Here is a 20,868-nt window from a genome sequence, read left to right as displayed (position 1 = left end):
GGCCTAGCCCCATTCCCCGCCCCCATGGGGATCAGAGGGAGAGGCTAGGCACCTTGGGCTGCTACAACCCCCGCCCACACTGGGCTCGAAGGGTGTGGCAGCTGCATAGCAGCAGACGATGTCAGGAGGTGCAAAGGCACCAAGCACTACAGAATCCTTTTGTAGCCACACCCCAGCTTTGGGCATTAAGCCCGAGCGCTGGGAAAGCTCAAGAATGCATCTTGCTGTGTGTGTTGCTGCTGCTACTGCTTCACTTGTCCGTTGCACTCTGATGATCTGATGTTTTTGGCACAGGGTTTTCAATAACTGGGAACTAAAGCATATTTAAAAATAATAATTACAAAGGCATTCTTGTTTTAATTAAAAATTAAAGTTTGGAATCTTCCACTGCATGTTATCTATGAGAAGTAGGAAACAGTTCTTGGCGGCTTTCAGGCCAGGCACAGTCTTACACTCACACACTGTGAGAGATCAGCCCCAGGAACAGCCATCTCTTGAGAAGATGTTACGGGTCTTGATACCAGGAGAAGCAATCTCTTGAAGGAATGTTAGGGATCTTGATAGGAGCAGTCTTTTCTTTGATGTTAAGGTTCTTGGTAACACTGAGTGTATGCTCTTTTGTATTATTATTGTTGTAATTTTTATTATTATTATTATTATTGATGCTGTTGTTGATGCTTTTATTATTAAATTCACATAAGGTGCTAAACCATTGCTGTTTACCTGGAGTTTACCTGGAGAGAGTTCCGGGGGTCAACGCCCCCGCGGCCCGGTCTGTGACCAGGCCTCCTTAAATAATTATAAATATCGTGCTGGAAGTGTGAAACAACTGCTGGTTATTGCTCTCGCCAGGGCTCGAACCTGGGACCTTCTGCGTGTTAAGCAGACGTGATATCCACTACACTACGAGAGCTGTGGTATGTGATCATTAATTAAATTTTGAGAATTTGACCTGGAATGGTTTACTGATAATTATTCATTTGTCGTTAAATAGAGACAGAAGTTACAAGAAGACTTGCTCATAAGTCGCATTTTTCTTGGGATCGAACCTGGGAACCTTCGTGTGCCGTACACTGACCTCTGAAGTACAGTGTGTGTGTGTGTGTGTGTGTTTGTGTGTGTGTGTGTGTGTGTGTGTGTGTGTGTGTGTGTGTGTGTGTGTGTGTGTGTGTGTGTGTGTGTGTGTGTGTGTGTGTGTGTGTGTGTTTCTTGATAAATAGAGTTTCTTTTTCTCTTTAAGCAAAAAAGTCATTTGGAAAGTTCCTTGATAAACAAAAAATACGCTTGTCTCATCCAGGATCTCGTTGCAAACTAATACCAAAGTTATGTATTTATACCTCTTGTCAGTCAATAAATGCCATCGTTACAGCAGCTGTAAGAAAATGCCGTGACATTTAAGTTTCGAGAGCTGGAACAAAGACTGAAAAAAAATATAAGACAAAAACAGTTATTCATTCATTAACTCTCCTGGTTCTAATCTGCTACAGTGTCTACTATTATTTTTGTTTTTTTTTTCTTACCTTTAACTATTTCTCTGTTTATCTGTGCTTGTTTCAGGATTGGGATTTGTTAATGCCCACCCAATCACCAGCGGACCTAATAAATATTTTTTAATATACCCTTGAGCCTCAGAATAGGATTTAAGCCATCACTTCATGATAAGCAAGTAGATATGCATCGTTACCTATCCACTCCATAGTGCATTGTAATTTATTAACCCTAAGTAATCCTGACTCTGGAAAAATTCATGAAGCAAGTGGTTCACCCTTAGTTGTGAGAAACAACACAAGCAGGAGGGAGGATTGCACAGTACTGCGTGAAAAAATCTAACTGCAAGAAAACAACACCAGCAGGAAGTAAGCTTACACAGTGCCACGTGACTCTAGTCTGCTATAGGGAAACAACAAAAGAGGTAGAAGATTTACACATTGCAATATGACGCTACCTTCCAGTATGATACCACCACCAATAGAAGAGTAGCACAGTGCCACGTGACGATATCTTCATGCAATGAAGCAACACCAGCAGGAGGAAGGGCTGCACAGTGAAACGCGAGCAATATCAACTCGAGGGTTGTCTGGCCTCACGCCTGGGTAGCTGCCACCTGGAGGAGGCTGACGGGACTTAGGAGCAGCTAATGCATCGTCAGTACGTCAGGTAATTACAGACAGGTAATTGTCCCCTTTCCTCTGAACTGAGAGTCTTGTTATATTTGATCTAGGAAATATTATCTTCAGCTGTTATCGACGATCAGTGCTACCTTACGATATTTTAGCCAATATCGTAATATTATCAGTGCTGTCACCACTAGCAAAAATCAACGCCTGTACTGATGAAACCCTCCACTACGACTATTATTCACAGCTACCACCACTAACATCACTACCACGAGAAACAACTAATACAACTAACAGTCATCAACAGCAAATGCACCACCACTACTGCCACTATCGACACCACCACTACCACCACCACCACCACCACCACCGACACCAATACCACCAATGCCACAACTACTACCCAAGCCATCATCCCCTGCAACCAATAACCCAAAATAACCACATATACCACGACCACAAACACCACTGTCCCAATCACCAAAACACCACCACCACCACCACTGCTTCCACCACTATCACCACCCTCACCACATCCACCACCTGCACCACTAACAAACACTCACACCACTATCCACTATCACCAATTAACACTGATGATCTTAACCCAAGTCACATCTACAAATACCCCTACCACCAGCACCACCACTACCATCACCTACACTACCACTCAACTACCAAATCAACAATCACCTGCACTGCAACTACTCGCCCTTTAGATAGGTAGACTTTATCCCATCCCTTACCTCACTGCATTACCTGTACCATCCCTACCCACACTACTATTGTCAATATCTACAAGCACACACCAACAATGCGGGGAAGGGTGTGCGTGTTGCAGTATGGTAGTACTACTGTGAAGGGGGGGGGGACAGCGACTATTGGCACCAACCCCGCAGTGCATGGTAATTATAGCGTAGATATGTGTGTGTGTGTGTGTACTCACCTAGTTGAGGCTGCAGGGGTTCAGTCCGAGCTCCTGGCCCCGCCTCTTCACTGATCGCTACTAGGTCACTCTCCCTGAACCGTGAACTTTATCATACTTCTTCTTAAAGCTATGTATGGATCCTGCCTCCACTACATCGCTTCCCAAACTATTCCACTTACTGACTACTCTGTGGCTGAAGAAATACTTCCTAACATCCCTGTGATTCATCTGTGTCTTCAACTTCCAACTGTGTCCCCTTGTTGCTGTGTCCAATCTCTGGAACATCCTGTCTTTGTCCACCTTGTCAATTCCTCTCAGTATTTTGTATGCCGTTATCATGTCTCCCCTATCTCTCCTGTCCTCCAGTGTCGTCAGGTTGATTTCCCTTAACCTCTCCTCGTAGGACATACCTCTTAGCTCTGGGATTAGTCTAGTTGCAAACCTTTGCACTTTCTCTAGTTTCTTGAAGTGCTTGGCTAGGTGTGGGGTTCCAGACAGGTGCTGCATACTCCAATATGGGCCTAACGTACACGGTGTACAGGGTCCTGAACGATTCCTTATTAAGATGTCGGAATGCTGTTCTGAGGTTTGCTAGGCGCCCATATGCTGCAGCTCTTATTTGGTTGTGCTCCTCATGAGATGTGCCTGGTGTTATACTCACAACAAGATCTTTTTCCTTGAGTGAGGTTTGTAGTCTCTGGCCCCTTAGACTGTACTCCGTCTGAGGTCTTCTTTGCCCTTCCCCAATCTTCATGACTTTGCACTTGGTGGGATTGAACTCCAGGAGCCAATGGCTGGACCAGGTCTGCAGCCTGTCCAGATCCCTTTGTAGTTCTGCCTGGTCTTCGATCGAGTGAATTCTTCTCATCAACTTCACGTCATCTGCAAACTGGGACACCTCAGAGTCTATTCCTTCCGTCATGTCGTTCACAAATACCAGAAACAGCACTGGTCCTAGGACTGACCCCTGTGGGACCCCGCTGGTCACAGGTGCCCACTCTGACACCTCACCACGTACCATGACTCGCTGCTGTCTTCCTGACAAGTATTCCCTGATCCATTGTAGTGCCTTCCCTGTTATCCCTGCTTGGTCCTCCAGTTTTTGCACCAATATCTTGTGTGGAACTGTGTCAAACGCCTTCTTTCAGTCCAAGAATATGCAATCCACCCACCCCTCTCTCTCTTGTCTTACTGCTGTCACCATGTCATAGAACTCCAGTAGGTTTGTGACACAGGATTTCCCGTCCCTGAAACCATGTTGGCTGCTGTTGATGAGATCATTCCTTTTTAGGTGTTCCACCACTCTTCTCCTGATAATCTTCTCCATGATTTTGCATAATATACATGTCAGTGACATTGGTCTGTAGTTTAGTGCTTCATGTCTGTCTCCTTTTTTAAAGATTGGGGCTACATTTGCTGTCTTCCATGCCTCAGGCAATCTCCCTCTTTCGATAGATGTATTGAATATTGTTGTTAGGGGTACACATAGCGCCTCTGCTCCCTCTCTCAGGACCCATGGGGAGATGTTATCTGGCCCCATTGCCTTTGAGGTATCTAGTTCAGTCAGAAGCCTCTTCACTACTTCCTCGGTTGTGTGCACTGTGTCCATCACTTGGTGGTGGTGGTGGTGGTGGTGGTGGTGGTGGTGGTGGTGGTGGTGGTGGTGTGTGTGTGTGTGTGTGTATGTGTGTGTGTGTGTGTGAAGATGTATCAACGAATAACAATTAGTTATATGATAAGAGAAAAGAATGGGTAAACAGCATTTTCCAAGGCTGAAAAAAAGGCCTTAGATACTGTATTTAACAAGGGACTAATTTACAGGTTTTAAATTTCAGGCATGGACATCAAGTAGCGTAATTTACTGACAGACAGGAAGCTGAGTCACAATGATACCGACAATGTCGGATTAAAGAGAAGTAACAACCGGAATTCCCCGAAGATTATTTCTCGGTCTGGTGATGTTCTTGATTGTTTGTGAACGACCTGCCAGAAAAGATTGATACCACAATGTCTCCGCTTGTAGATGATGCAAAACTCTGACCGCTGTTACACAGAGAGGTCAATAACATACATCTGCAACACGTAGATATTTTTTTTACGGGAACGTATTGATAAAGCCACTGATTGGCAAATCGTTTCCTCTATACAGTTACTCAAGCGTTCCAGAGGTATTTCAATTATCCTTTTCTCGATTTTCTAAACAAATAACATAATATTTTCATAAAAAGTTGGACTGTAATAAGAATCTTGATTGATATAAATGTTTGTTCTTTTCTCAACCCTGAGAAGTACATGGTTGTGAGGATGAGTGAAATAAAACCAGTTGCTCTGTAGCGAGAAATATCAGGAGGAATATCAGAAAGGCGAGAAATATCAGGAGGATAACATAACACACCGAACCAATCAGCTAAGACTCACGAAAATAGGATAACGTCTTCTTGTGTGTAATATTGAAGGCAATAAGAATGTTCATGAAATTCAATGACGGCTGCAACATTATTAACATTATATACGCAATATTGAAAAGGATAGTATTGTCAATTACATGACAAACACGGTTTCCATAATTCCCCACATATTTAAGAAACTCGTGAAAGGTCCCTTAATTTGTTACCATTCTAGTCTGTGAAACAAAGAACCTACATTGTTGGGAAAAGTTTTAACAGCTGATCCTTGCAATAGTAGATGCTTCAAGGGACACATCAACAACGTTCAAGATACTTCCTGGAAATATTGATATTCATCCTCACCTGGATGATCAGAGTCAGATGGAAGCTAAAAATAAAAATGAGAGAAAGTGATTAGCGTGACTGTAATATGTGAATTACACAACACAACAGAGAAAATAGATGAAGAGGGTCACTCAATACTTATGTTCAAAAGATAACATTACAATGATCATACAACTCTGCAGACTTCACACCGGTCAATCCCAGACAGCACAAGTGTGTAAACAGAAAGCACTGGCTAATCAAACACACACACACACACACACACACACACACACACACACACACACACACACACACACACACACACACGTACCCGAGGTACTTAACGACACAATATGAAGGCGGTGAAAACGGTAGCAAAATTCCTCTTAGGCTCTTAGGTAATTAGACGCGTTTATCATCTCCAGGAAGGAGAGCATCTAAGTGGTTACTCCTGATGCCTTTAATATTCTAATTTTACGTGCAGGCGTGCGTGAGGCAGGAGTGTGTGCTTGGTGAGTGTGTGTGTGTGTGTGTGTGTGTGTGTACTCACCTATTTGTGTACTCACCTATTTGTGGTTGCAGGGGTCGAGTCCTAGCTCCTGGCCCCGCCTCTTCACCGGTTGCTACTAGACCCTCTCTCTCCCCGCTCCATGAGCTTTATCAAACCTCGTCTTAAAACTGTGTATGGTTCCTGCCTCCACTACGTCATTTTCTAGGCTATTCCACTGCCTTACAACTCTATGACTGAAGAAATACTTCCTACTATCTCTCTGACTCATTTGTGTCTTCAACTTCCAATTGTGGCCTCTTGTTTCTGTGTCCCCTCCCTGGAACATCCTGTCCTTGTCCACCTTGTCTATTCCACGCAGTATTTTATATGTCGTTATCATGTCTCCCCTGACCCTCCTGTCCTCCAGTGTCGTCAGGCCGATTTCCCTTAATCTTTCTTCATAGGACATTCCCCTTAGCTCTGGAACTAACCTTGTTGCAAACCTTTGTACTTTCTCTAGTTTCTTGACGTGCTTTATCAAGTGCGGGTTCCAAACAGGTGCTGCATACTCCAGTATGGGCCTGACATACACGGTGTACAGTGTCTTGAATGATTCCTTACTAAGGTGTCGGAATGCTGTTCTCAGGTTTGCCAGGCGCCCATATGCTGCAGCAGTTATCTGATTGATGTGTGCTTCCGGAGACATGCTCGGTGTTATACTCACCCCAAGATCTTTCTCCTTGAGTGAGGTTTGCAGTCTTTGGCCACCTAGCCTATACTCTGTCTGTGGTCTTCTGTGCCCTTCCCCTATCTTCATGACTTTGCATTTGGCAGGATTAAATTCGAGAAGCCATTTGCTGGACCAGGTGTCCAGTCTGTCCAGGTCTCTTTGAAGTCCTGCCTGGTCCTCATCAGATTTAATTCTCCTCATTAACTTCACATCATCTGCAAACAGGGACACTTCTGAGTCTAACCCTTCCGTCATGTCGTTCACATATACCAAAAATAGCACTGGTCCTAGGACCGACCCCTGTGGGACCCCGCTCGTCACAGGTGCCCACTGTGATACATCATTACGTACCATGACTCGTTGTTGCCTCCCTGTCAGGTATTCTCTGATCCATTGCAGTGCCCTTCCTGTTATATGCGCCTGATGCTCTAGCTTCTGCACTAATCTCTTGTGAGGAACTGTGTCAAAGGCCTTCTTGCAGTCCAAGAAGATGCAATCAACCCACCCCTCTCTCTCTTGTCTTACTTCTGTTATTTTATCATAAAACTCCAGAAGGTTTGTGACACAGGATTTGCCTTCCGTGAATCCGTGCTGGTTGGCATTTATACTCCTGTTCCGTTCCAGGTGCTCCACCACTCTCCTCCTGATAATCTTCTCCATAATTTTGCATACTATACACGTCAATGACACAGGTCTATAGTTTAGTGCCTCTTTTCTGTCTCCTTTTTTGAAAATGGGAACTACATTTGCTGTCTTCCATACCTCAGGTAGTTGCCCAGTTTCCAGGGATGTGTTGAAGATTGTGGTAAGTGGTACGCACAACATATCTGCTCCCTCTCTAAGGACCCATGGAGAGATGTTGTCCGGTCCCATTGCCTTTGAGGTATCGATGTCCCTTAGCAGTTTCTTCACCTCCTCCTCATCTGTATGTATGTCGTCCAACACTTGTTGGTGTATTCCTTGTTGGTGTCCCCATCTGGTCTGTCCCCCCAGAGTCCTTCCTGTCTCTACTGTAAATACTTCCTTAAATCTCGTGTTGAGCTCCTCACATACCTCTTGATCGTTTCTTGTGAGTTCCCCACCTTCTTTCCTCAGCCTTATCACCTGGTCCTTGACTGTTGTCTTCTTCCTAATGTGGCTATACAGCAGTTTCGGGTCAGATTTGACTTTCGATGCTATGTCGTTTTCATACTGTCTCTGGGCCTCCCTCCTTATCTGCGCATACTCGTTTCTGGCTCTTCTACTAATCTCCTTGTTTTCCTGGGTCCTATGCCTCCTGTACCTTTTCCATTCTCTGTTGCACTTAGCTTTTGCCTCCCTACACCTTCGGGTAAACCAAGGACTCGTCTTGGTCTTCCTATTATTTCTGTTTCCCTTGGGAACAAAACTTTCCTCTGCCTCCTTGCACTTTGTTGCCACATATTCCATCATCTCGTTTACTGATTTTCCTACCATTTCTCTGTCCCACTGAACCTCCTGCAGGAAGTTTCTCATACCTGTGTAGTCCCCCCTTTTATAGTTTGGCCTGTCCCCTTCAGTTCCTGTTACCTTCTCCACTTGTAACTCTACTATATAGTCAAAACTCAGAACCACATGATCGCTAGCTCCAAGGGGCCTCTCGTAAGTGATGTCCTCGATGTCTGAACTGCTCAGGGTGAACACAAGATCCAGTCTTGCTGGCTCATCCTCCCCTCTCTCTCTGGTTGTGTCCCTGACATGTTGATGCATGAGGTTTTCAAGTACCACATCCATCATCTTTGCTCTCCATGTTTCGGGACCCCCATGTGGCTCCAGGTTTTCCCAGTCGATCTCCCTGTGGTTGAAATCGTGTGTGTGTGTGTGTGTGTGTGTGTGTGTGTGTGTGTGTGTGTGTGTGTGTGTGTGTGTGTGTCTGTGTGTCTGTGTGTCTGTGTGTGTGTGGGTGTGTGGGTGGGTGTTGTGTGTGTGTGTGTGTGTGTGTGTGTGTGTGTGTGTGTGTGTGTGTGTGTGTGTGTGTGTGTGTGTGTGTGTGTGTGCGTGCGTTGTGTGTGTGTGTGTGTTTTTTTTGCGCATGTAAGTGCGTGCGTGTTTGTGTGAGCCAGAGAGATTATTAAGTAGTGTAGAGCAAATAATAGTTTGAGCAAGAGAGAGAGAGAGAGAGAGAGAGAGAGAGAGAGAGAGAGAGAGAGAGAGAGAGAGAGAGAGAGAGAGAGAGGATGAGGGGTCAAATCTTCCCAGCCTTCCCTGCGTGGAGCATTATTCCGTGGCACACTCCAATTACCAAGGCAAAAACAGGAAAACAAAGAGACTATTACACCTGTTTACTGCGAACACCTGTGAAGATAAGTGTGTTTTTCAGCTGCACTAAAACACACTGGAGAGAGATTCCTCTTTGCACAAAAATAAGCTCTGGAGAGGTAGAAAGACAAACAAGAATAACTCAGGAGCTGAGAGATGGAGGCTGGGAAGAGCTGGCATATCTTATACAGAGACTCAAGGAGTCTACAGAGGGCTTGAGGCTGGATTGGGAACTGGATGAGGCTGTAAACTGCTACAGAGAGCTGAATGAGGCTAAACAGGGGGGGCTTAAGAGTCAATACAACATACATTTTGTATCATAAGCTTCTGTTGAGATATGAATATTCCAGAACAAATTTTTTCTGCGACATATGTCATTTCTTTGAAATGGTTAGTGCTGAAGGACAGGCCATCCATTTAATAAATGACACTATTTCATTATTGCCAAGATAATCAAATGGTGATTATTCAATGAACATCAAACAGTGATTATTTTCTCACATATATTACTAGTGCTCATGGTGGATTATGTTATATTGTTTATATTTTTTCTTGTTATATGACAATTTACCCTAAATAAACATAACCCATTCTAACCAAACCTAACCTAACCTAAATAATGTAAGAAAAAAAAAAAGATGCTAGAAACCGTAAGTGAGAAATCCACGGAATTTGCGAGGACTTGTTGTGGAGTAAGCTCGGGAAAGCTGAAAAAAAAATCTTGAGGCAGAAACAGTATTTATACTAGATATAGCTTATATTCTTCCAATACGAGGGATTTTAACTCTGTCCTAGTGGCGAAGGAAGGCATAATATTTAGATATAAATCACAGGTGTATATAGTAGGAGAATTGCTTTCCATTTCGCTAGCTCTGAGAACGTGAATATTTACTTAGTAAACACTTTTAGGAATATATGAAAATATAACATATATCATTTATTATGTTCACAAATGAACGGAAAGTGTAATTCTTCTTTTTCAGCTATAATAAAAATGCATTTTCTCTTTTTACTACCAGTGTGATGCGTATAAATTACAATCACAGAAAGTGCTAGATAATAAACATGAGGAGAGAAAAATATTGGAAATTGAACACGAACCTAGGAGGAATAAAGTTCAAGGTTTCAAATAAATATAGACATCTAGGATAAAGCAAATTACAGAGCATGCTGTATCATCAAAAATATTCATCAACTGAATAATTTCGGCGGCTTGTGTGAGGCTTACTCGCTTAAAAAAAAAATCTTCAGAAACCCTTACAGATAATCATTAAGGCCTCTATAGAGACGGCATGTCAGGCTTATCGTAGAATGTGCAACACCAGTCTGGATCCTTCAACTAATCAAGTACATACAAAATACTGAGAAAAAAAAGTGGCGAGGCACCTTTCCCTCTTCCTCTCTCACCCTTTCTTTCCGCTGCTCTACTGTAAGCTGCCCAACTGTTGATGGTAAATTACTCTGTTGACTGCCTGAGTGTCAGTGAAAACATTGAGGGAACGACAGAGCACGATAAGGGCAGGGGGAAGAGATGGTGCTAGTTAATTGACTGATGTGGTGCGACTTAAATATTTCTGCCTGTCACCTTGCTCTTTTTTATCTTAAACTTACTGTCTAATTATATGTCTCTAAACGTTAAATTATCTAGCTCTCTATTCGCAGTTACCTAACTCAGTTGACGAAGTTTGTGTTTCAGCTCTTGGGATCGTCTCCACCTACGTTCGACTTACCTCGTCTACGAATAAGTTTGCATAATTTGAGCTAGTGATTTTTTTTTTCCGCTTCTACCACATTTTTTTTAATTTGTTTCTTTGTTGTACTACTCTAAAGGTGATTCATGAATAAGGTTTACACGTGTTACCTCGTGCAAACCGACGTCTTTGTCCAACATATTTTTTACTTCTGTGTTCTGAATACTGTAATCATTCCCCCTTTCTGTGTTCCTCAAGTGCACATTGAAACAAAGCTTTGGGTCTCCTTAATATTCTGTGTTTAATCAGATAGGCGTGCCCTTGAACACTTATTTGCTTGGGTACCTAACTTTTTTCGATGTATTTTTTTTAAGCATTGTGTGCCTGTAGTGATAGGTTAGGGGTTACGTTATATCCCTTTTCTTTAGCACATATTGGGAGCTCCGTCTGGTCTCCTTACTCTATCGCCTTTTTTCACTACATTTCTTTAGGTTCAAATCAGTCACTTTTGACCATGCTTACAGCCAGTCAATGTGATTTTGTGGTTTGTGCAGTTCTCCTAGGTTTGAATTCTCATTAGCCTAACGTTGCCTGTGAACTCTGAATTGTATAAATCCTGAAGTCTTGAAAAGTACGGTGGATCAGCACAGAAATTTTGAGACAATGCTTGTATCATTCCCCAAATATTTTTATTATTATATTATCAAGAAAGCGCTAAACCTGAATGGGTCATTCAGCGAAATCACTCTTAACACTTCATAACCTAAAAGAAATATTTTCTAGTGCTTCTATATTGCTCGTGCTCTTCTATTTATTCCTGCTCCTCTTCACCTTACATATTCCATTTGTCCCCACTCTTCTTTCTACTGCTCTTCTAACCCCTCTCTTCTCCTTTCTCTCCTGTATTGTCTTTTTATTGCCTATTTCTTTCCTCTATTATGGCTAAAGGTTTACTGGTTATTTCCTTATATATGATATCTCTGTGTATCCATTGCGACTAACTTTCTAGCGTCTTTATGTTTCTAGTTCTGTTTACTAAGAACTTGGCGACTCTTCCTCTTGTCCTTCGGAGTCAGTGAATAGCACAAAACCTTTCCGTTTGACATTTGATGGAACTCACTAAGGTTGTTTGGACAGAGAGAGAGAGAGAGGGAGGGAGAGACAGAGAAATAGAGATGTGATGGATTATTATTTATATTATTTTTATTATTAGATAAATAGGTAATCACTAAACCAGTTAAGATTATGCAGCTACTAGTGAGTGGGAGGTAATTTAATTGGATTTGACCTGAGGTATGGGTATGATAGTAATAGTACATCAGATTAAAATCCCCTTCGTCGACGTCATGGATGTGATGGAGAAGACAGGAGGAAAAGCAAGAAGACGACCGCCGAAGGGCACGATAGAGAAAAAAAAAAATACTCCTCTTGGATGCTGGTGGTGGCGAAGGAGAGAGCAGACAGAACTAAGAGTATTGTGTCTGCTGATGCAGAGAGGGCGCTCCCGACAAATTAAGTAAAAAAAAAAAAAGGCAATACCATCTGGACGTCTGCTGATTGCTAGGGTGATGAAAGAGACAGCAGACAGAACAATACCATCAGGATGTCCCTAGCCACTCCACCTTGTCCCCTGCACGCGAGGTCTGCGCCACTATTTTGGCAACGCAACATATTCCACGTCTGGAGAGTGAAGATGGATACTCTCGTGCTCACTCCGGCGCTGTTTTATTTGTGGGATTGTCTTTCTATGTCTTTGTGTCATTCTTTCTCTTTCACTGTCTGTATTTCACAATCACACACACACAAACAGAAACACACACAAACACACAGACAAACAGAGACAGACAGACACACACACACACACACAAACACACACACACACACACACACACACACACACACACACACACACACACACACACACACACACACACACACACACACACACCCACAAGCAGAGGTATGATAAAGCTCACGGTTCAGGGAGAGTGACCTAGTAGCGGCCAGTGAAGAGGCGGGGCCAGGAGTTGTGAATCGACCCCTGCAACCACAATTAGGTGAGTACAAACACACGTACATTATGGATAGCAAAGAAAACTGCAGAGGTACCTGGTAGACTACTACCTGCATCGGAACAAATCCCTGGGAACAATAAAGTGCAATCTGTTCCGTAAATTACAGGTTCGGCACTTCTCAGTGTAAGAGAAAAAAAGAAAGTGTTTATCCATCTGAAGAGTTTCCACATATTCTCTTACAGATATTACATTCCTCATACCATAACGGTACGGCAAATTGCTCCCCCCCCCCTCAAAAAAAAAAACAAGCATTACCTTCCGGTCCAGTACACGCTCACCTACCTGCTGGATGATCAAGCATTTAACTCTCAGAACCTCCTTCACATCTAAACCTTCATAGGATGTCTCCTACATTTACTTCCATCGTCCCTAAATTTATAAAACTAAATATTAATGTATCTTCAGGTTTTCTAAATGACCAAACCATCTCAACATCTTTCGCGTGCCCTAAATTATATCTTTATACTGTACACAATCTGTGAATTTCTTACCTTGTTTCTTTTATTATATTCATACCACACATTGATATCGGACACATCTCCACTTCTGGTAGCCTCTTTGCGTCCACATTCCCACATTCGGATAAATAAATGAAACTACTTCCCCCAAAAATAGTGTATTTTTAAAGTCGTTTAAGGGATTTTTTTTTCTATCACCTCTTATTTTTTTATGGGAGACACGTTGCTATTTTTTATGTTTAAAATATCATTGAGGAATACATCATTCATGAAGTCACTTATTCGTCAGTGTTTACATTTATGATCGGTCAACCACCACCTCACCAGACTAACATGTGATTACGATGTAGCAGGGATTTTATCACTCTGATTCTCAATACCAAGGAACTGTAATCGGAAATTCTCTGTTTTACGATCCCTGGTGTCCGTAATGAGTATATAACCGAAGTCTTTCTGGTTTACTAAAGAGCACAGATCCCCAAGAACTGTGGATCTCTGAAACAATTGGGACAAAACTAAAGTAATAAGCAGGATTGCTGTATTTTCTGGACATTTGAGGCTCCCTGAAATGAGCGCCTGCAACTACCTCCTCCTCCTGCTCCACTGTGTTGAAGGTAAGTGCTGGGAGTTGTAGATGCACATGTGTACGACCACTGTTTATCATCTTCCCAGAGTAGCAACAAGGTCTGCTTAAAAGAGGGTTCTTTTCACTTAAAGGAAATACCTAGATGCAGGTTTGGAGCTCCAGATTCAAGGAACTGGGACTGTTCGAACACAATTGCTTCTCATTCCCTTACGGGTTTAGCGATTCTCCATAATTAAAATATAATAATAGTGGAGCTTCAGTTATGCTAGAATGCTAGCTTTAACAAGATTTTGTCTGATATAGTTCCCTGGAACTATATGGAACTCCTTTTCTCTTCCTCGGATCAAACACGATTTCTACACATTTACCAAGAGCTGTATCACCCTTATGAGTTAAGCACTTTCCGTGAATATAATATAATTCCGATAATGTTAATCTTGTCTAAGCAATAAGTAAACTACCATTATTTTGTGTCTGGGAAAATTATCTTTTAATGCAAGTACCATTTATCCCATTTTCTGCATTTCTGACACACACACACACACACACACACACACACACACACACACACACACACACACACACACACACACACACACACACACACACACACACACACACACACACACACACACACACACACACACACACACACACACACACACACACACACGTATGTAACATGTTCATACTAATAACATTAACTGAAAGTATTACGCTGTAATGCCCCATAACAATTATTTCAAATTGACAATAATACTTGGTGGTTGTGCAATGCATTATCATTTTATTGGCAACAAACCAGCAGGGAAAAATATCTTCATTCAGGTTGATATACAACTTTCCCGTGTGGAAATTTGCTCTGTTATTGGCTGTGCCGCTTTCAAAGATTATTTTTCCCCCCTGTATGGGAGTTTTTGTTGTAACATTAACTAATTAATTTGATAAAAATGTCTATGTGGACACACACTCACACGTGTGTGCATGTAAATATGCACACTTTCACACGTGCGGGATATATATACACACTCATGTGCACATAGAAACACTAACACATGCACACACACACACATACACACACACACACACACACACACACACACACACACACACACACACACACACACACACACATACATCTATACACACATTCACATGTAGACAAATATAACAAAATGTTTGAAAGAATTGGGAAAAGAGAACAAAATTTAAAGAATAAAAGGAATATTTGATGAAAAAGAGCTCACCTCATAATAAAATTTGATAACTGCGAATTTATGACACTTACGCAAGACCTCTTGATAAAAATTCTTATACTGAAACAGTTCCTCTGACAAAACTTTGACTGGTTTCCAGGGTTCTTATTCCCTCGCAAGATTTTGGAGAACTCTAGATAACTGTATTTTTTCTGTTTATTTTACTGAGTTCAAAACATTATATGAAACTATAAGCGAGGAACATTATTTTTACAGAGCAACAGGGACAAGCCTTACCAGCAAATGAAAGTTTAAGTACGGCATATATGAAGAGCCCAGTGAGAAATTAACGAGAATTTACGGAGATACATGCAGTAAAACAACAGGAGAAAAACACGTTTTACACATATTTTAGATGCAAATGTCGATTAAGCAATCCTTTGCGAACTTGAGCCCAGGGACGCAATGAACCATATATCATGGGGTCTAACAGAAACATCACATAAGAATACATCATTAGGTTCTCTCTCTTCCTCTCTCTTTCTTCTCCCTCTCTTTCTGTCTCTGTCCCTCTCTTTCCCTCTCTCTCTCTCTCCCTCTCTGCCCCTCTCTCTCTCTCCCTTTCTCTCTCCATCTCTCTTTCTCTTTCTCTTACTTTTTTCTTAAACATTGTTTGACAAGGTTAGGTTAAGGATCCCTAACTTTATTGACAAGCTATTGACAAGTTAAAGGTTCCTAACTTTATTGACAAGCTATGAGCTGTTACCTACATAAGCTCATTTGAAAGCATTTTTATTGTTATGAAATATACAAGGAAACAGGATGAAGTTGGAGCCATCTGTGGGCCAGCATTTTCATTTGATCAACTGACTTTATCTCGTAATACTGTACGAATGTGTTCCAGACTCGAGTCATCCTGTGGATAAATGATCTCAGATGAAATGATGTTCCGGAGAAGAGTACAGCCAGAGTGAAGTTGCTGCTTTCTGCCCGTCTTGTGGTATAGATGCTTGCTTCTCGCTGTCCTCGAAGTGGAGCCAAGTGTGGTACTTTGACAATGTTGACCTTGTACATAACAGTAAGGCCGCCCACTTCCCTCCTGTGTTGAAGGCTCTACTGAAATGATAGATCTATCCAGGTTGGGTCCAAATGAGAGATGAGACGTCTTACTCTGTTCTCTACTCTGTCAAGCAGTCTTTTTCTCTCATTCTCCCCCCCCTCTCTCTCTCTCTCTCTCTCTCTCTCTCTCTCTCTCTCTCTCTCTCTCTCTCTCTCTCTCTCTCCCCTCTTTCTCTCTCCCACCGGTTATCAAGCCGTCAGTAAGCACCTGCTTGACTCCTCCCTTTCCTCACCTCTGCTGACCCCAATCTCTCATTAGCGTTAGACTCCTAAAGCCTCGAGCCATTAGTGGTAATTGGCGGAGCTTCAGATCTTGACTGGTGTGCCAGTCCTCCTTCAAGAGACGATCATGGATGGTCTGTGGCAGTCCTTCAACAGAAGGCCTGAGCTGGTCTGTAACAAGCCTTATCTAGATCGTCTTTGATAGTCTCTGTCTGTCCTTTTTCTTGTGTCATGACAACTGAACTCTCATCGAGATCACATACAGTGGACTCTTTACACGCACGCTGAGAGCCATACTCTTCGGGAAGTTGAGTAATGCAGAATTCTAGCTTTTTTTTTTTTCCTAGAGTGTTTTGCTCTGAGGGCTGTGATGAGAGTTTAATTATTATTTGATTTTTTTTCCGTCTTTTCCCGATGGTGATAATGAGATGTATTTAGTTTTTTCTTGCCAGTTTTCTTCAAATAAAATAAATGATAAACAATAAAAACTTGAGTCACTTTTCCTATCTGCATTAAAAAATTAATTAGACATAGTTTTCGTAAAAATGTCTTTGCAACCACCATGTTAATCTCTGACAAATCATGTGTATTCGATGAGTCTGCAAAAAAAAAAATGGTAAAATTTAAATCTTGGATCATCCTCTTAATCTTTTCTACTAACGACGATCCATGTCTGCGGTAAACAATAATTTAAATAAGAGTTCTTTAATGCATATGAAGAGCAATTTATTCGAGTGTGCAACGTTGCAAATGTGGCCAGCATTTGCAGAATGTTGACAAATGTTGCTGGTGTGCAATTGATCATTTATTCTAAAGTAAATAGAGTTGCTGAAAGGTTTATTCAGCAGTTTGCCTCTTCACTATTGTTGGCAGTACCACATCTGAATCTACGATGACATCTAGCTAAGGATCCAGAACTTGGAGAAAATAACTAGTGATTACTTACGGTTTGAAACATATTCATTAACATCTCTCTGTAACCAGCAACAAAACAGTTTTCCTGCCTGAACTTTGTTCTTTAATATATGCATTTCCTCCTTTCACAAACTAATGTTCAAAAACTTTCGTCTCACTGTAAATATTCTCTGCATATTGAGCTCTGCAGAGGCACCACTACCAAGCTGGCCAGCATATATGTGCTCGCCAATAGATTTCTTAATTAAGCGAGAGACACAGAGGGTTCGCTTAATAATTGAGCTCACATTCCAGAAATATGTCCATCCAATCACTACTTGGCTTGCTTTGCTTTCTATTTAATTAATTGCCCTGCTTGGGATGGAGGGAGAGAGCTGAGAGGTGCCAGGGATTGTCAAGGCGGTCTGACTGTGGACCCGTGGCTTTGGCACGATGGTCTTGTCTCACCCGTGGTTTCTTGAGGAACTTGAGTATACCTGTGTGCTCACCTAATTGTGGGTGCAGGGGTCGATCCCCAGCTCCTGGTCCCGCCACTTCACTGGTCGCTACTAGGTCATTCTCCTGCTCCATGAGCTTTATCATACCTCTTCTTAAAGTTATGCATGGATTTAACTTCACTACATCACTTTCCAGACTACTCCACTTCCTGAAGAAATACTGAAGAAATACTTCATAACATTCCTCTGACTCATATGTGTGTGTGCGCTCCCCTATATGTTCAGGCAGGGGTTGGGTCCCACCTCCTGGACCCGCTTCGCTGGTCACTACTAGGTTCACTCCTTCCCTGCTCCAAGAGCCTTATCGTACCTCTTCCTAAAGCTATTCGTGGTTCTTGCCTCTATTGCTTCATCCTTCAGAATATGTGTGTGTGTGTGTGTGTGTGTGTGTTTGTGTGTGTGTGTGTGTGCGTGTGTGTGTGTGTGTGTGTGTGTGTGTGTGTGTGTGTGTGTGTGTGTGTGGTGTCTCATCGCCTTTAACATGATCCTAAATCGTAAACCACTTGCAGACTAGTGCTACCTTCTTTTTCAAACACCCATTGCTTTCTTTTTGACACAGTTCTCTCTCCACCATTGCCGTTATTTTTTTATTTTGTTAATTCTTTGAAGAATATGTCATTCACCATTGCCCCCATTTATTTAATTTCTTTTATTGCTGTCTAGGTTTCTTTACTACTTCTCTTAAGTCATCTGATATACTAGATTTTCCACAAACACTTTAACGCTGAATAAGTTGGATTAGGATTAGGATTAAGACGACGAGAGCTGTCGTGAGATGGGAAGGAAAAAGGATAAGGAAGGATGGAAACAACTGGAAAAGGGAAAGAGTGGAAAAGGAGGAATCAAGGCAAGTGGCCTTGATTCCTCCTCTTCAAAAAAAAGCTTCAAGTTGAAAAAATTGAAGCTTTTCAAAGCCATTTTTTTATAATGACTTTGAAATTCCTTCAAAGAGCCGTTATTATATCTCAGCGCATTAAGAAATATGTGTTCCTAAGGTATTCTATCGCAACTCAAGCTGCGAAACACAATAGCTGGGTAATGCTCAGGTACTTATTTACTGCCTTACGAACAGCGGCAGCAAGTGAGAAAAAAATCTTGTGGATTCTTTCGAGATCAATAAAGTTCCAAGTGCTAAACCTACAGAGCTCTCACAGTACCTTGGGAAAGACAGTAAGTTATGTTTGATTGGAGGAAGAGGATGGTTGCTTCTATTGCTTGAATTAAGGGCCCTTTGTGATCATCAAATAACTCCCAGTGTTGGGCAAAGTTCCTATAAAACAGATATACAGACAGTCAGACAGACAGACAGACAGACAGACACACACACATTTATATATATATATATATATATATATATATATATATATATATATATATATATATATATATATATATATATATATATATATATATATATATATATATATATATATATATAATATATAGAACTCGACTTCGACTTATGTTATATATACATACAAATATACTAAACGAATTTATATAAATTGTTTAATGATCATAGTGACGTCCTTTTGACCAGCAATAACAAATAATGAGTCTTTGATCCCAGCTGTGGAAATGTATAAAATAACTTTAATAATGCATTTAGATAACATGGAAGCTTAACTCTACATAATCTAATTAGTTCTAGACTGAGTCTCTAATAATCACATTACCAAATTTCATTAAATCCGCTTGATTTTTTATGAAGCTTTGGAGCACACGCCATCTAGTGACGCACACATACGTACCTGAACTGACAACCACATATGAACGCAAATGTACTCTTTGCTCACAAATTCCCAAATGTGTAATATACAGAAATCCAGAAGCATTATTGATACACTTATGCACATGTATTACTGGCTCAAGAACTAATAATCTTATGTGCTACTGATACACACAGACTCACACACAAACACACACACACACACACACACACACACACACACACACACGGCCAAACGACAATATGAAAACGACATAACAGCGAAAGCCAAATCTGACCAGAAGCTGTTATATAGCCACATCAGGAGGAAAACAAAAGTCAAGGACCAGGTAATCAGGTTAAGGAAGGAAGGAGGAGAGACAACAAGAAATGACCGTGAAGTATGTGAAGAACTCAACAAGAGATTCTAAGAAGTGTTCACAGAGGAGACAGAAGGGGCTCCAGAGGGACGGAGAGGTGGGGTACACTTCCAAGTGCTGGACACAGTACACACAACCGAGGAAGAAGTGAAGAGGCTTCTGAGTGAGCTAGATACCTCAAAGGCAATGGGGCCTGATAACATCTCCCCATGGGTCCTGAGTGAGGGAGGAGAGGCGCTATGTGTACCCCTAACAACAATAATCAATACATCTATCGAAACAGTGAGTTTGCCTGAGGCATGGAAGACAGCAAATGTAGTCCCAATCTTTAAAAAAGGAGACAGACGTGAAGCACTAAACTACAGACCAGTGTCACTGACATGAATAGTATGCAAAGTCATGGAGAAGATTATCAGGAGAAGAGGGGTGGAACGCCTAGGAAGGAATGATCTCATCAACAGCAGCCAACATGGTTTCAGGGACGAGAAATCTTGTGTCACAAACCTACCGGAGTTCTATGACATGGTGACAGCAGTAAGACAAGAAAGAGAGGGGTGGGTGGGTTGCATTTTGTTGGACTGCAAGAAGGCGTTTGACACATTTCCACAAGAGATTAGTGCAAAAACTGGAGGACCAAGCAGGGGTAACAGGGAAGGCACTACAATGGATCAGGGAATACTTGTCAGGAAGACAGCAGCGAGTCATGGTACGTGTCGAGGTGTCAGAGTGGGCACCTGTGACCAGCGGGGTCCCACAGGGGTTAGT

At 41.9% G+C, this 20,868-nt stretch overlaps 1 non-coding gene across 1 annotated transcript; it reads right to left on the bottom strand.

Annotated features, from left to right (window-relative positions):
* Positions 1-840: 840 nt before the first annotated feature.
* On the bottom strand, positions 841-913 carry TRNAV-AAC (transfer RNA valine (anticodon AAC)). Its single transcript has one exon. It is a non-coding gene; the product is annotated as a tRNA-Val (tRNA).
* Positions 914-20,868: the final 19,955 nt, after the last annotated feature.

This window comes from Cherax quadricarinatus, chromosome 34 (genome assembly GCF_038502225.1).
Source record: "Cherax quadricarinatus isolate ZL_2023a chromosome 34, ASM3850222v1, whole genome shotgun sequence".
NCBI classification, from domain to species: domain Eukaryota; kingdom Metazoa; phylum Arthropoda; class Malacostraca; order Decapoda; family Parastacidae; genus Cherax; species Cherax quadricarinatus.
Note: the sequence above shows the minus strand (reverse complement) of the source record. Positions and strands in the feature narration are given on the sequence as shown.